Source organism: Oncorhynchus mykiss, chromosome 17, assembly GCF_013265735.2.
Source record: "Oncorhynchus mykiss isolate Arlee chromosome 17, USDA_OmykA_1.1, whole genome shotgun sequence".
In the NCBI taxonomy this organism is placed as follows: Eukaryota; Metazoa; Chordata; class Actinopteri; order Salmoniformes; family Salmonidae; genus Oncorhynchus; species Oncorhynchus mykiss.
The window spans coordinates 63,606,528-63,619,755 of NC_048581.1; the positions used below are offsets into that span (position 1 = coordinate 63,606,528).

A 13,228-nucleotide genomic window follows, 5' to 3' on the forward strand; every position below is an offset into this window, starting at 1 on the left:
CAACTGGACAAACCATGGAAATTGTACTTGGAATAATAGCCTTGTGTCACGACTCCTACCAAAGGTGGTTTCCCTTCCCGTTTGGGTGGCGCTCGGCGGTCCTTTGTAGACGAGATTCTCAGGGACCTGCACGGGCAGGGAGTGGTTGTTTATATCGATGACATTCTGATCTACTCAGCCACCAGCGCCGCGCATGTGTCTCTGGTATGCAAGGTGCTTGGTATACTGCTGGAGCATGACCTATAGGTCAAGGCTGAGAAGTGTGTGTTCTCCAAACGAGCCGTCTCCTTCCAGGGTTATTGCATTTCCACCTCGGGGGTGGTGATGGAATGTGACCACATTAAGGCCGTGCGTAATTGGCCGACCACGGTAAAGGAGGTGCAGCAGTTTTGGGGTTTTGCCAACTACTACCGGAGGTTTATCCGGGGTTTTGGCCAAGTAGCGGCTCCCATTACCTCACTGCTGAAGGGGGGCCTGGTGCGTTTGCGGTGGTCAGCAGAGGCGGACAGAGCTTTCAACAGGTTGAAGGCACTGTTTACGGATGCACCCGTGTTGGCGCACCCGGACCCCTCTCTAGCATTCATAGTGGAGGTGGACGTGTCCGAGGCTGGGGTGGGTGCCGTGCTATCACAGCGCTCGGGTACGCCACCAAAACTCCGCCCCTGCGCTTTCTTCTCGAGGAAGCTCATTCCAGCGATCTCCCCCCGTCTCAGGGGAACACTACGGTTTGATGATTGTGGATCGGTTCTCTAAGTCCTGCCGTCTCCTCCCGTTGCCCGGTCTCCCTACAGCCCTACAGACTGTGGAGGCATTATTCACCCACGTCTTCCGGCACTACGGGGTGCCGGAGGACATCGTCTCTGATCGGGGTCCCCAATTCACGTCCCGGGTATGGAGGGCGTTCATGGAGCGTCTGGGGGTCTCGGTCAGCCTGACCTCCAGTTATCACCCCGAGAGTAATGGGCAGGTGGAGAGAGTGAACCAGAAGGTGGGTAGGTTTCTGCGGTCGTATTGCCAGGACCAGCCAGGGGAGTGGGCGAGATACATCACCTGGGCTGAGGTGGCCCAGAACTCACTACGCCACTCCTCTACTAACGTGTCCCCATTTCAGTGTGTGTTGGGGTACCAGCCGGTCCTGGCACCATGGCATCCGAGCCAGACCGAGGCTCCTGCGGTGGAGGAATGGGTGCAGCGCTCCAAGGAGACCAGGAGGGACATCCAGGAATCCCTCCAACAAGCCAGTGGACGGCAGAAAAGGAGTGCTGACCGCCACCGCAGTGAGGCACCCGTGTTTATACCGGGGGACAGGGTCTGGTTCTCGACCCGAAACCTACCCCTCCGCTTGCCCTGCCGGAAACTGGGGCCGCAGTGTGCAGGGCCCTTCCAAGTCCTGAGGAGAATAAACGAGGTGTGTTATCGATTACAACTCCCTTCCTATTATCGCATTAACCCCTCGTTTCATGTGTCTCTCCTCAGGCCGGTGGTAGCTGGTCCCCTACAGGACGGTGAGGTGCCGGACCTGCCTCCTCCCCCTCTGGACATTGAGGGGTCCCCGGCATACACAATACGGGCCATTCTGGACTCGAGACACCGGGTGAGGGGCCTGCAGTACCTCGTGGACTGGGAGGGGTACGGTCCGCAGGAGAGGTGCTGGGTACCGGTGGGGGACATTTTGGATCCGTCAATGTTGAGGGATTTCCATCGCCTCCATCCGGATCGCCCTGCCCCTCGCCCTCCGGGTCAACCTCGAGGCCGGTGTCAGCGCGCTGCTGGAGCCGCGCGCTGACACCGCGTCACGACTCCTTCCCGTTCCGGTCGTCGTCGCCGGCCTACTAGCTGCCACTGATTCTTTCCTCCCCCTCCTTGCCTGTTCATTGGTTACACCTGTTATGTACTGTGGTGATTAGTTGGGCTTTATTAGCCAGCCGGCCCGCCTGTTCTTTGTGCGGGATTGTTTGTGTGACATTTGTGCATGTTTGAGACTAACATGTTTTTTCCTGTTCGCGGGTTTTGCTGGACTGTTTTAGTCCCTGTGTTTGGGGCATTTGTTTTTGTGAGCGCCCAGTGTTTTGTGGGGTGGCCTATGTTCGCCGTGTGTGCATTAAAGAGCACTTCCTTGAACTCTCTGTTTCCTGCTCCTGACTTTGCACCCACTACACCCAGATCGTTACACCTTGCCAGATCAGAGGAACTTCAAAAGTTCAAAAGCCATCTTTAGTGGTGTGTGACATCTTGCACCTTAGAAGAGGCTTAGCATAGAAATAAGAGTTCCACTGAACTGGCAAGGCTATTATTCCAAGTACAATTTCCATGGTGTGTCCAGTTGGCCAGTTTTATAGTTTTTGAGGAACAAGAAATAGGCCTATAAAGCAGGACTCTCCAACCTTTTTCCTGGAGAGCTACCATCCCGTAGGTTTTTGTTCCAATCCTAATCTTGCGCACCGGATTAAAATAATCAGATGGTTGATAAACCGAATGAAGTTGGTTACAACTGGTGTTGAAACAAAAACCCAGAAACAGGGTTGGAGAGCCCTGCTATACACTAGAAATAAAAATGGGTTAAAGAGATTATCTGGTGAGATTCAGAGATTCTCTGGTGCTTTTGTATACTTTTTAGCCAGTAGTTATGAAAGTAGCACTCACGAGCCAAAAGTGGTACCCGATAATGGTGTACTACATATGTGCACCACATCATTGCGCTCTCTTGCTCTGCTGTGTATGCATCTTACTAGCAGTCACTCAAATGACAAGGGGTTGAAACTCATTAGCAAGAACTCGAATTGCTAGGGGGCTGGCCCATGCGGTGGAAAATGTCGTGGCACAGCTTCCAGTAAAGTTCTTCAAAACTAGGAATTTCGTGGCTCACTGAGGTAAGAAGTAATTCTTCAAGGTTATTGTAGTTAACAAAAACTGAAACTGAAAAAAAAACTGGAAAAATGTTAGTAAACTGAAATAGAAATAAAAAACAAACTATGCCGAAACGATTATCGTTGTCTTTAAAACAAACTAAAATAAAACCATCAAATTGTTTATTTTTTTCCTTTTAAACATAAAAAAAATCTAAAAATGGGGTTTAAGCTTTATTTCGAATGGGGTTTTCGAGCTTCTGAATATGACGGGTAAATATTGCCAGTAGATGCCGAGGTTTCAAATAGGTCTAGCTTGTGCATCACTATCACTAGATAAAAGGGAAGGAATCTGAGGGCAAGCACGGAGCGTGACTGGGCCAAGCTAGAGCAGCTTCTGAAGTTGTTGGAGTCGTTCGAAGTCCTCAACGACCAACTTCAAACTGACAGCTAGTTGCTGTCTTATGTGGTGCTGTGCATTTTTAAACTTGAGGAACACTTGCAGTGAACTAGTGTTGCAAAACAGTTGGCACAGGTCCTACTGAAGTCACTGCGTAAGCGCTGCGCATGTATTTTAAAAAATAAATTATTTATTTCACCTTTATTTAACCAGGTAGGCTAGTTGAGAACAAGTTGTCATTTGCAACTTCTACCTGGCCAAGTTAAAGCGTAGCAATTCAACATATACAACAACACAGAGTTACACATGGAATAAACAAAACATACAGTCAATAATACAGTAGAACAAAAGAAAACAAAAAGTCTATATTACAGTGAGTGCAAATGAGGTAAGTTAAGGAAATAAATAGGCCATGGTGGCGAAGTATTTACAATATAACAATTAAACACTGGAATGGTAGATCGGCAGAAGATGAATGTGCAGGTAGAGATACTGGGGTGCAAAGGAGCAAAATAAATAAACAAATACCAGTATGGGGATGAGGTAGGTAGCTAGATGGGCTGTTTACAGATAGGCTAAGTACAGGTGCAGTGATCTGTAAAATGCTCTGATAGCTGGTGCTTAAAGCTAGTGAGGGAGATGTGAGTCTCCAGCTTCAGAGATTTTTGCAATTCGTTCCAGTCATGGGCAGCAGAGAACTGGAACGAAAGACGACCAAAGGAGGAATTGGCTTTGGGGGTGACCAGTGAGATATACCTGCTGGAGCGCGTGCTACGAGTGGGTGCTGCTATGGTGACCAGTGAGCTGAGATAAGGCGGCGCTTTACCTACCAGAGACTTGTAGATAACCTGTAGCCAGTGGGTTTGGCAACGAGTATGAAGCGAGGGCCAACCAACGAGAGCGTACAGGTCGCAATGGTGGGTAGTGTATGGAGCTTTGGTGACAAAACGGATGGCACTGTGATAGACTGCATCCAGTTTGTTGAGTAGAGTGTTGGAGGCTATTTTATAGATGACATCACCGAAGTCGAGGATCGGTAGGATGGTCAGTTTATACTGACAGTGGTGGAAAAAGTACCCAACTATCATACTTGAGGAAAAGTAAAGATACCTTAATAGAAAATGACTCATGTAAAAGTCACCCAGTAAAATTCTACTTGAGTAAAAGTCTAAAAGTATTTGGTTTAAAATATACTAACGTATCAAAAGTAAGTCTAAATAATTTCAAATTCCTTATATTAAGCAAACCAGATGGCATTTTCTTGTTTTTTTATTTTATTTACAGAAAGCCACGTGCACACTCCCAATATTCAGACATAATTTACACATGAAGCATGTGTGTTTAGTGAGTCCGCCAGATCAGAGGCAGTAGGGATGACCAGGGATGTTCGGTTGATAAGTGCATGAATTTGACTATTTTCCTGTCCTGCTAAGCATTCAAAATGTAAAGAGTACTTTTGGGCATCAAGGAAAATGTATGGAGTAAAAATTACAATATTTTCTTAAGGGATGTACAGTCGTGGCCAAAAGTTTTGAGAATGACACAAATATACATTTTTCACAAAGTCTGCTGCTTCAGTTTGTTTGACGGAAATTTGCATATATTCCAGAATTTTATGAAGAGTGATCAGATGGATTGCAATTAATTGCAAAGTCCCTCTTTGCCTTGCAAATGAACTGAATCCCCCAAAAACATTTCCACTGCATTTCAGCCCTGCCACAAAAGGACCAGCCATCAACCATTTATCGGATCATCGAGAACTTCAAGGAGAGGGGTTCAATTGTTGTGAAGAAGGATTCAGGGCACCCAAGAAAGTCCAGCAAGCACCAGGACCGCCTCCTAAAGTTGATTCAGCTGCGGGATCGGGGCACCACAGAGGCTGCAATTTCTGAGGCTGGTAATTCTAATGAACTTATCCTCTGCAGCAGAGGTAACTGGGTCTTCCTTTCCTATGACGGTCCTCATGAGAGCCAGTCATCATAGCGCTTGATGGTTTTTGCAACTGCACTTGAAGAAAATTTAAAAGTTATTGAAAATGTTCCCTATTGACTGACCATCATGTCTTAAAGTTATGATGGAATGTTTCTCTTTGCTTATTTGAGCTGTTCTTGCCATAATATGGACTTGGTCTTCTATCAAATAGGGCCCTCTTCTGTATACCACCTCTACCTTGTCACAACACAAGTGATGGGCTCAAACGCATTAAGAAGAAATTCTACAAATTAACTTTTAACAAGGCACACCTGTTAATTGAAATGCATTCCAGGTGATTACCTCATGAAGCTGATTGAGAGAATGCCAAGAGTGTGCAAAGCTGTCATTAAGGCAAAAGGGTGGCTACTTGAAGATTCTAAAATATCTTTTGATTTATTAAACACTTTTTAGGTAACTACATGATTACATGTGCGCTATTTCATAGTTTGATGACTTCACTATTATTCTACAATGTAGAAAAAAGTCAAAATAAAGAAAAACCCTTGAATGAGTAGGTATGTCCAAACTTTTGACTGGTGCTGTATGTCCTGGCCATGAAGATATATGGAGTCCTCTAGCAGGGTTTCAACAACCCTCTCCTCAGGCCCCCCGCAGACGTTGCACATTTTTGTTTTCACCCTAAACTTGCACACTTCAATTAGTCAAAGGCTTGAGGACTAATTGAGTCAGGTGTGCCAGTTTAAGGTTAAAACAAAAATGTGAAACGTCTGGGGGGGCCTAGAAGAGGGTTAGGAAACCATTAGTGTCCAAAAGCCTGTGCTAGCATGGTCAGCAGCATTGAGAACTGTCACCATTTTGATTTAGTCAACTGGGCGGGACCTCCAACTTCATTGGCTAATCCCTCCTGACCCGTTTGGCATGAACTGATGACCCGGTTGTATTTATGACAGCAGGGTCATCAGCCAATGAGTTTTACTTGTGAAGAAGGAAATTGGCTATTTCAAGATGGAGATGGTCTCAATGGCGCTGCCCATGCTCTCACAGACGCCATCATGACACAGATACAGATGTTCTGTCTATCCAAGTCTATGGTCCATCACCTTATATATTACTGCTCCCCAGTGGCACGAAGTGACACCCACCCCACAAAAAACAAAACATAGGCCTACAAATGGCTCTTAGCCTCCCACGCATGGCTACTTTCTGTCCCCAACACTAAAACTAAATAAAAACATGTAATTAAATGTTTTTAAATCAAACAAAGTATACTAAACAAAAATATATAAGCAACAGGTAAAGTGTTTGACCCCTGTTTCATGAGCTGAAATAAAATATCCCCGAAATGTTCCATATGTACAAAAAGATTATTTCGCTCACATTTTGTGCACAAATGTGTTTACATCCCTGTTAGTGAACATTTTGCCAATATAATCCATCCACCTGACAGCCGCAGCATAACAAGAAGCTGATTAAACAGCATGATCATTACACAGGTGCACCTTGTGCTGGGGACAGTAAAAAGGCCACTCTAAAATGTGCAGTTTTGTCACACAACACAATTCCACAGATGTCTCAAGCTGAGGGAGAGTGCAATTGACATGCCGACTGCAGCAATGTCCACCAGAGCTGTTGCCAGGTAATTGAATGTTAATTTCTCTACCATAAGCTGCCTACAATGTCATTTTAGAGAATTTGGCAGTAGACCACATGTAACCACACCAGACCAGGACCTCCACATCCGGCTTCTTTACTTGCGGGATCGTCTGAGACCGGCCACCTGGACAGCTGATGAAACTGAGGAGTATTTCTATCTGTAATAAAGCCCTTGTGGGGAAAAACTTGTTCTGATTGGCCGGGTACTTGAGCCCCAGTGGGTGGGCCTGGATCCCAAGTGGGTGGGCCTATGCCTTCCCAGGCACACCCATTGCCGCGCCCCTGCCCAGTCATGTGAAATACATAGATTAGGGCCTAATGTATTTATTTAAATTGACCAATTTCCTTATATGAATGGTATCTCTGTAAAATCATTGAAATTGTTGCATGTTGCATTTATATTGTTGTTCAGTATAAATAAAAACTAGTAAATCAAGTCTGAAAACTAATTGAAACTAAAGTTGAAGAAAAAACGGAAGAAAAAAAACAACAAATATTTAAATAACAAAACCCAGATTCACATGAGAAACACCTGGTTCATCACAGGGATTGTGCATGTGTGCTGGTGGTGTCACAATTCCAGGTAATGTGTTATGAATCATGACAAAATAAAACATCACCCATGTCACACAACACAACAATGCTAAGATATAAACCTCTTTCTGCTCAGGATGAACACAAATAGCCTATGCTTAGCAAAAAAGGTCCTATAGCTTCTTGGGTCTTTGATAGCTCCCAGTGTTTAGAAAACTACAACCTTAATATTTTGATATTTGTATTATTTTAACCTTTATTTAACTAGGAAAGTCAGTTAAGAACAAATTCTAATTTTATAATGACGGCCTACCTACCAAAAGGCCTCCTGCGGGGACAGGGGCTGGGATTAAAAATAAAAATATAGGACAAAAACACACATCACGACAAGAGAGACAACAACATAAAGAGAGACCTAAAGACAACAACATAGGATGGCAGCAACACATGACAACACAGCATGGAAGCAAGTTAGCAACACAACAACATGGTACAAACATTATTGGGCACAGACAACAGCACAAAGGGCAAGAAGGTAGAGGCAACAATACATCACGCAAAGCAGCCACAACTGTCAGTAAGAGTGTCCATGATTGAATCTTTGAATGAAGAGATTGAGATGAAACTGTCCAGTTTGAGTGTTTGTTGCAGCTCGTTCCAGTCGCTAGCTGCAGCAAAATGAAAAGACGAGTGACCCAGGGATGTGTGTGCTTTGGGGACCTTTAACAGAGTGTGACTGGCAGAACGGGTGTTGTTTGTAGAGGATGAGGGCTGCAGTAGATATCTCAGAAAGGGGGGAAGTGAGACCTAAGAGGGTTTTATAAATAATCATCAACCAGTGGGTCTTGTGATGGAAATACAGAGATTACCAGTTTACAGAAGAATATAGAGTGCAGTGATTTGACCTAATAGATCTCTCATTGGCAGTGACCCCTCTCATAGCCAAGACATGCTTGGCTGACCCACTCTTCATTCTACATGCAGTTACTGGGGAAGTCTAAACAGAGCCAGAGGTTAATGTGGGATAATCTCCCCAGTATTTGAAGAATCCAGTGAGAACATTAGCATGTTAAACTGCAGCTGGAGGGGAGAGGGCGGCTGGAGGCCAGAGAGGGACGAGAGGGAGAGGGCGGCTGGAGGCCAGAGAGGGACGCTGGATATGTACTGAATGTTAGCATGCCAGAGGGCAGTGGGACCATTAATGAACTTCAGACCAAGGTCTTGTTTGATTTTCACTCATCAATGGCAAATTGCTCTAACCATTTTGCACAAAAACATTCCCCAAACAATTGTGTCGGTATAGAGGATAAAGTACCAATAGGTAGGGCCTAGAAAATAAAAACATTTTCCCCAAATTCCATTTTCTTCATTTAGTTTTCCAGGTTTCCATTTCTGGTTTTTAGGATTTCACTCTCAAAAAATCTGACTTTTTAAATAGAAAAACAACCAAATTGGACATTCTAAGTCCACAACAATGCCTAAAACACACCAGGAGACCACTTGAGTTCTGGGGAAAAATGACCCTTTAATGCAAGTGTACACCAGCCAGAGTCTGTTGTTTGGTTAGCGGTGTTCCTGTAGCACTCATGTGATTGCAGAGTTTGCTAACCAAATGGCCAATGGCTTGACGCAAAGAATCATGCTATAATTCTGCCAGCTAGGAATAGGTTACTTTGTAGTTAACATTTATTTGAGAAGGTTTTTGGGAAAGTGTTACTTACCATCTACAGCGCATTTAGAATCTATTCAGACCCATTCACTTTTCCCACATTTAGTTTTCGTTACAGCCTTATTCCAAACTAGATTAAATAGTTTCCCCGCATCAATCTACACACAATACCCCATAATGACAAAGCAAGAACAGGTTTAGACATTTTTGCAAATGTATTAAAAATCAAATAAAAATATCACATTTACCTAAGTATTCAGACCCTTTACTCAGTACTTTGTTGAAGCACTTTTGGCAGCGATTACAGCCTTAAGTCTTCTTGGGTATGACGCCATAAGCGTGGCACACCTGTATTTGGGGAGTTTCTCCCATTCTTCTCTGCAGATCCTCTCAAGCTATGTCAGGTTGGATGGGGAGCGTCACTGCACAGCTATTTGCAGGTCTCTCCAGAGATGTTAGATCGGGTTCAAGTCCGGGGTCTGGCTGGGCCACTCATGGACATTCAGAGACTTGTCCCAAAGCCTGTGTTGTCTTGGCTGTGTGCTTAGGGTCGTTGTCCTGTTGGAAGGTGAACCTTCGCACCCAGTCTGAGATCCTATGCGCTCTGGAGCAGGTTTATCAAGGATCTCTGTACTTTGCTCCATTCATGTTTCCCCTTGATCCTGAATAGTCTCCAAGGCCCTGAAAAGCATCCCCACAGCATGATTCTGCCACCACCATGCTTCACCGTAGGGATGGTATTGACCAGGTGATGAGCGGTGCCTGGTTTCCTCCAGACATGACACTTGGCATTCAGGCCAAATAGTTCAATCTTGGTTTCATCAGACTAGATAATTTGTTTATCATGGTTTCGGGAATTATTTAGGTGGCGTTTTGCAAACTTCAAGCAGGCTGTCATGTGCTGAGGAGTGAATTCCGTCTGGTCACTCTACCATAAAGGCCCGATTGGTGGAGTAGTGCAGAGATGTTTCTCTGTCCTTCTGGAAGGTTCTCCCAACCCCACAGTGGAACTTTGGTACCCTTCCCCAGATCTGTGCCTCGACATAATCCTGTCTCTGAGCTCTACGGACAATTTCTTTGACCTCATGGCTTGGTTTTTGCTCGGACATGCACTGTCAACTGTGGGACTTTATATAGACAGGTGTGTACCTTTCAAAATCATGTCCAATCAATTGAATTTCCCACAGGTGGACTCAAATCAAGTTGTAGAAACATCAAGGATGATCAATAGAAACAGGATGCACCGGAGCTCAATTTCGAGTCTCATAGCAAAGGGGCTGAATACTTATGTAAATACGTTTTTTACATTTCGTATTATAAAATGTACTAACATTTCCAAAAACTTTGTCATTATGGGATTGTGTGTAGATTGTTGAGGAACTATTTTTATTTAATCTATTTTAAAATAAGGCTGTAACGTAACAAAATGTGGAAAAGGGGAAGGGGTCTGAATACTTTCCGAAATGTTTTACATTTTTTATTTATTTATCTAGGCAAGTCAGTTAAGAACACATTTTCAGAAGGTTGTTGGAAAATACAAATCACTAATGCATTTAGTTCATATGTCTTATGATTAACTTGGGCAAATTAATGCATTTTCTATTAAGTTCAACACTTTTAGTTGATTTCCTACTAGGTTCCATCCACTTTTTTACACTGTTGAATTCCGTTTTTCTTCATGATTCCGCACACGTTTTCCGCAACATGGATTCTATAGGGCATGACAAAGCGCAAACATGTAAATCCAATCGATAAATCTCTATTCAAGGTTAACACTCAGTTGACAGTGGTGAAAACTGTAGTGGTATTTAGTCCATTATGCATTATTTAAAATGTTACCTTCATTTAACTAGGCAAGTCAGTTAAGAACAAATTCTTATTTTCAATGACAGCCTAGGAATAGTGGGTTAACTGCCTTGTTCAGGGGCAGAATGACAGATGTTTACCTTGTCAGCTCAGGGATTCGATCTTGCAACCTTTCAGTTACAAGTCCAACACTTTAACCACTAGTCTACCTGCCGCCCCGCTAATGTAATTGTCTTTGGTCCCTTGTCTCAGATGGACCTTTTTAGAGACTACAAACAGACATACACCGAGCCACAGACACCTGCAAACAAAGGACATCCTTAATATTTGCAGCCCACACATTACTTAGGGTGTCTGACACAAACAGTATAATAGTGAGCATTGATTTCTTAAGTTTAGTTTTGGTTTTGCTGTCTAGAGGCAGGACAAGTGCCAAGTTGGCAGTGTTCCCATAAATTCCAGCGGTAGCAACCTATTCCTGAAGGTTGAGTCTGGGTCACACAGTTCTGGTTGAATGCACATACCTCCACATGTCATGCAGGTGAGGACCTGGGTGGATAGTGACAGGTTATACAGAATCACCAATGGAAATGTTTGCTTTGATTGTATCTACCACTGTCAGCACATGTTGTGCTCGTATCACATTTTGTGCCTGCAGGACACTGATTCCCAAACCAAAAGCTTTTTCTTTCTGTTTTAACCAAGAACCAGGGAGCTTGCATGCTCAGAAACTGAGATTTGAGATCAATTCCTTGCAAACAGCAGTAGCTATAACTCTATCCTCCTCCAATGTGAGTCCTTAGAGGGATGGATTGGGAGGTTTTTGCATTTACTTTGGAACGCTGTGCACAAGCTCAATCCTTTCTTAAATTAAGCCACAACTGAAACAGAACACAGTCTCAGCATTGAAAAGAACCCGGGCTCAAAGTACAGAGGCACTCTGCCAGAGCACTGTGTACAAAGAGATTGATTGTTTTCTTGGTCCGTGCGTTGTTGTAAAGGTATACAGTATGTGTAAGCGTGTGATGCTGAGGTGACTATGTGTCCGTTTTACTACTTGGCATACACAAGACTTGCTACCTCCGTCCCCTAGAGTTGCTTTAATTTCAAGTCATGTTAACACATTTTTTATGTCACGTGCACAAGTACAGTAAAATGCCTTTCTTGCAAGCTCAAAACCCAACAATGGAGTAATCAATATCGTACAAAAAATAACAAGGTACAACAAAAACACACAAATAAAAATAAGAAAAACAAGAGAAAGTAAGAAGCTATATACAGGGTGGGTTCCAATACCATAATGACAATGTGCAAGGATACTGGAGTGATAGAGGTAGATATGTATAGGAGTATGGTGACAAGGCATCGGGATATCTGATAGAGTAGTAGCAGCATAACGTATATGATGATTGTATTTCAGAGTGTGCGAGTGTGTGTGGAGTCACCGGTACCCCTTGCCCAAAGAGTTTATGGCTTTAGTCTAACAATTTTCCAGGGCTTCCTTTCACACTGCCTGAAAGGGGTCCTGGATGTCAGGGAGCTCGGCCCTAGTGATGTACCTGGCTGTCCACACCACCCTCTGTATCACCATGTGATCGAGGACAGTACTGTTACCATACACCGAGCAGTGATGCAGCAAGTCAAGATTCTCTCAATGGTGCAGCTGTAGAACCAGCGCCTTCGTCACTACTTTGTGCATGTATGTGAACCATTTTAAGTCCTTTTTGATTTGGACACCAAGGAACTTGAAGCTCTCGACACACTCCACTACAGCCCCAGCAATGTGGATGGGGGCGTGCCACCCCCCACCATTTCCTGTCGTCCACGATCAGCTCCTTTGCATTAGTGATGTTGATGGAGAGGTTGTTGTTGGAGTTGTTGGAGTCGTGCGTGGTCACACAGTCGTGGGTGAACAGGGAGTATAGGAGGGAACTAAGCACACATCCCTGTTGGGCCCCCGTGTTGAGGGCCAACATGGCAGGGGTGATGTTGCTTACCCTCACCATTTGGAGACGGTCCGACAGTCCAGGATCCAGTTGCAGAGGGAGGTGTTCAGTCCCAGGGTCCTAAGCTTGGTGACAACCTTGGAGGGGATAATGGTGTTGAACGCTGAGCTGTAGTCAACGAACAGCATACTCGCATAGCTATTCCTCTTATCTAGTTGGGTGAGGGCAATGTGGAGTGCAATTGAGATTGTGTCGTCTATCAATCTGTTGGGTGGGAATGCAAATTGTGGGTCTAGGGTGTCTGGGATGATGGAGTTGATGTGTGCCTGATTACAGATGTGAGTCCTACAGGGCGGGAGTCATTGTGGCATGAAGCCTTACAAGTTCTTTGGAACAAGAATGATGGTGGTCAGTTTAAAACATGTGGGGATTACAGACT

General features: G+C 44.4%; 1 protein-coding gene across 1 annotated transcript in view; it reads right to left on the reverse strand.

Moving 5' to 3' along the window:
- LOC110494352 (S-adenosylhomocysteine hydrolase-like protein 1) overlaps positions 1 to 13,228 on the reverse strand; it is a 58,709-nt gene that overhangs the window by 23,696 nt on the left and 21,785 nt on the right. The gene's annotated exons all lie outside the window — the stretch shown is intronic.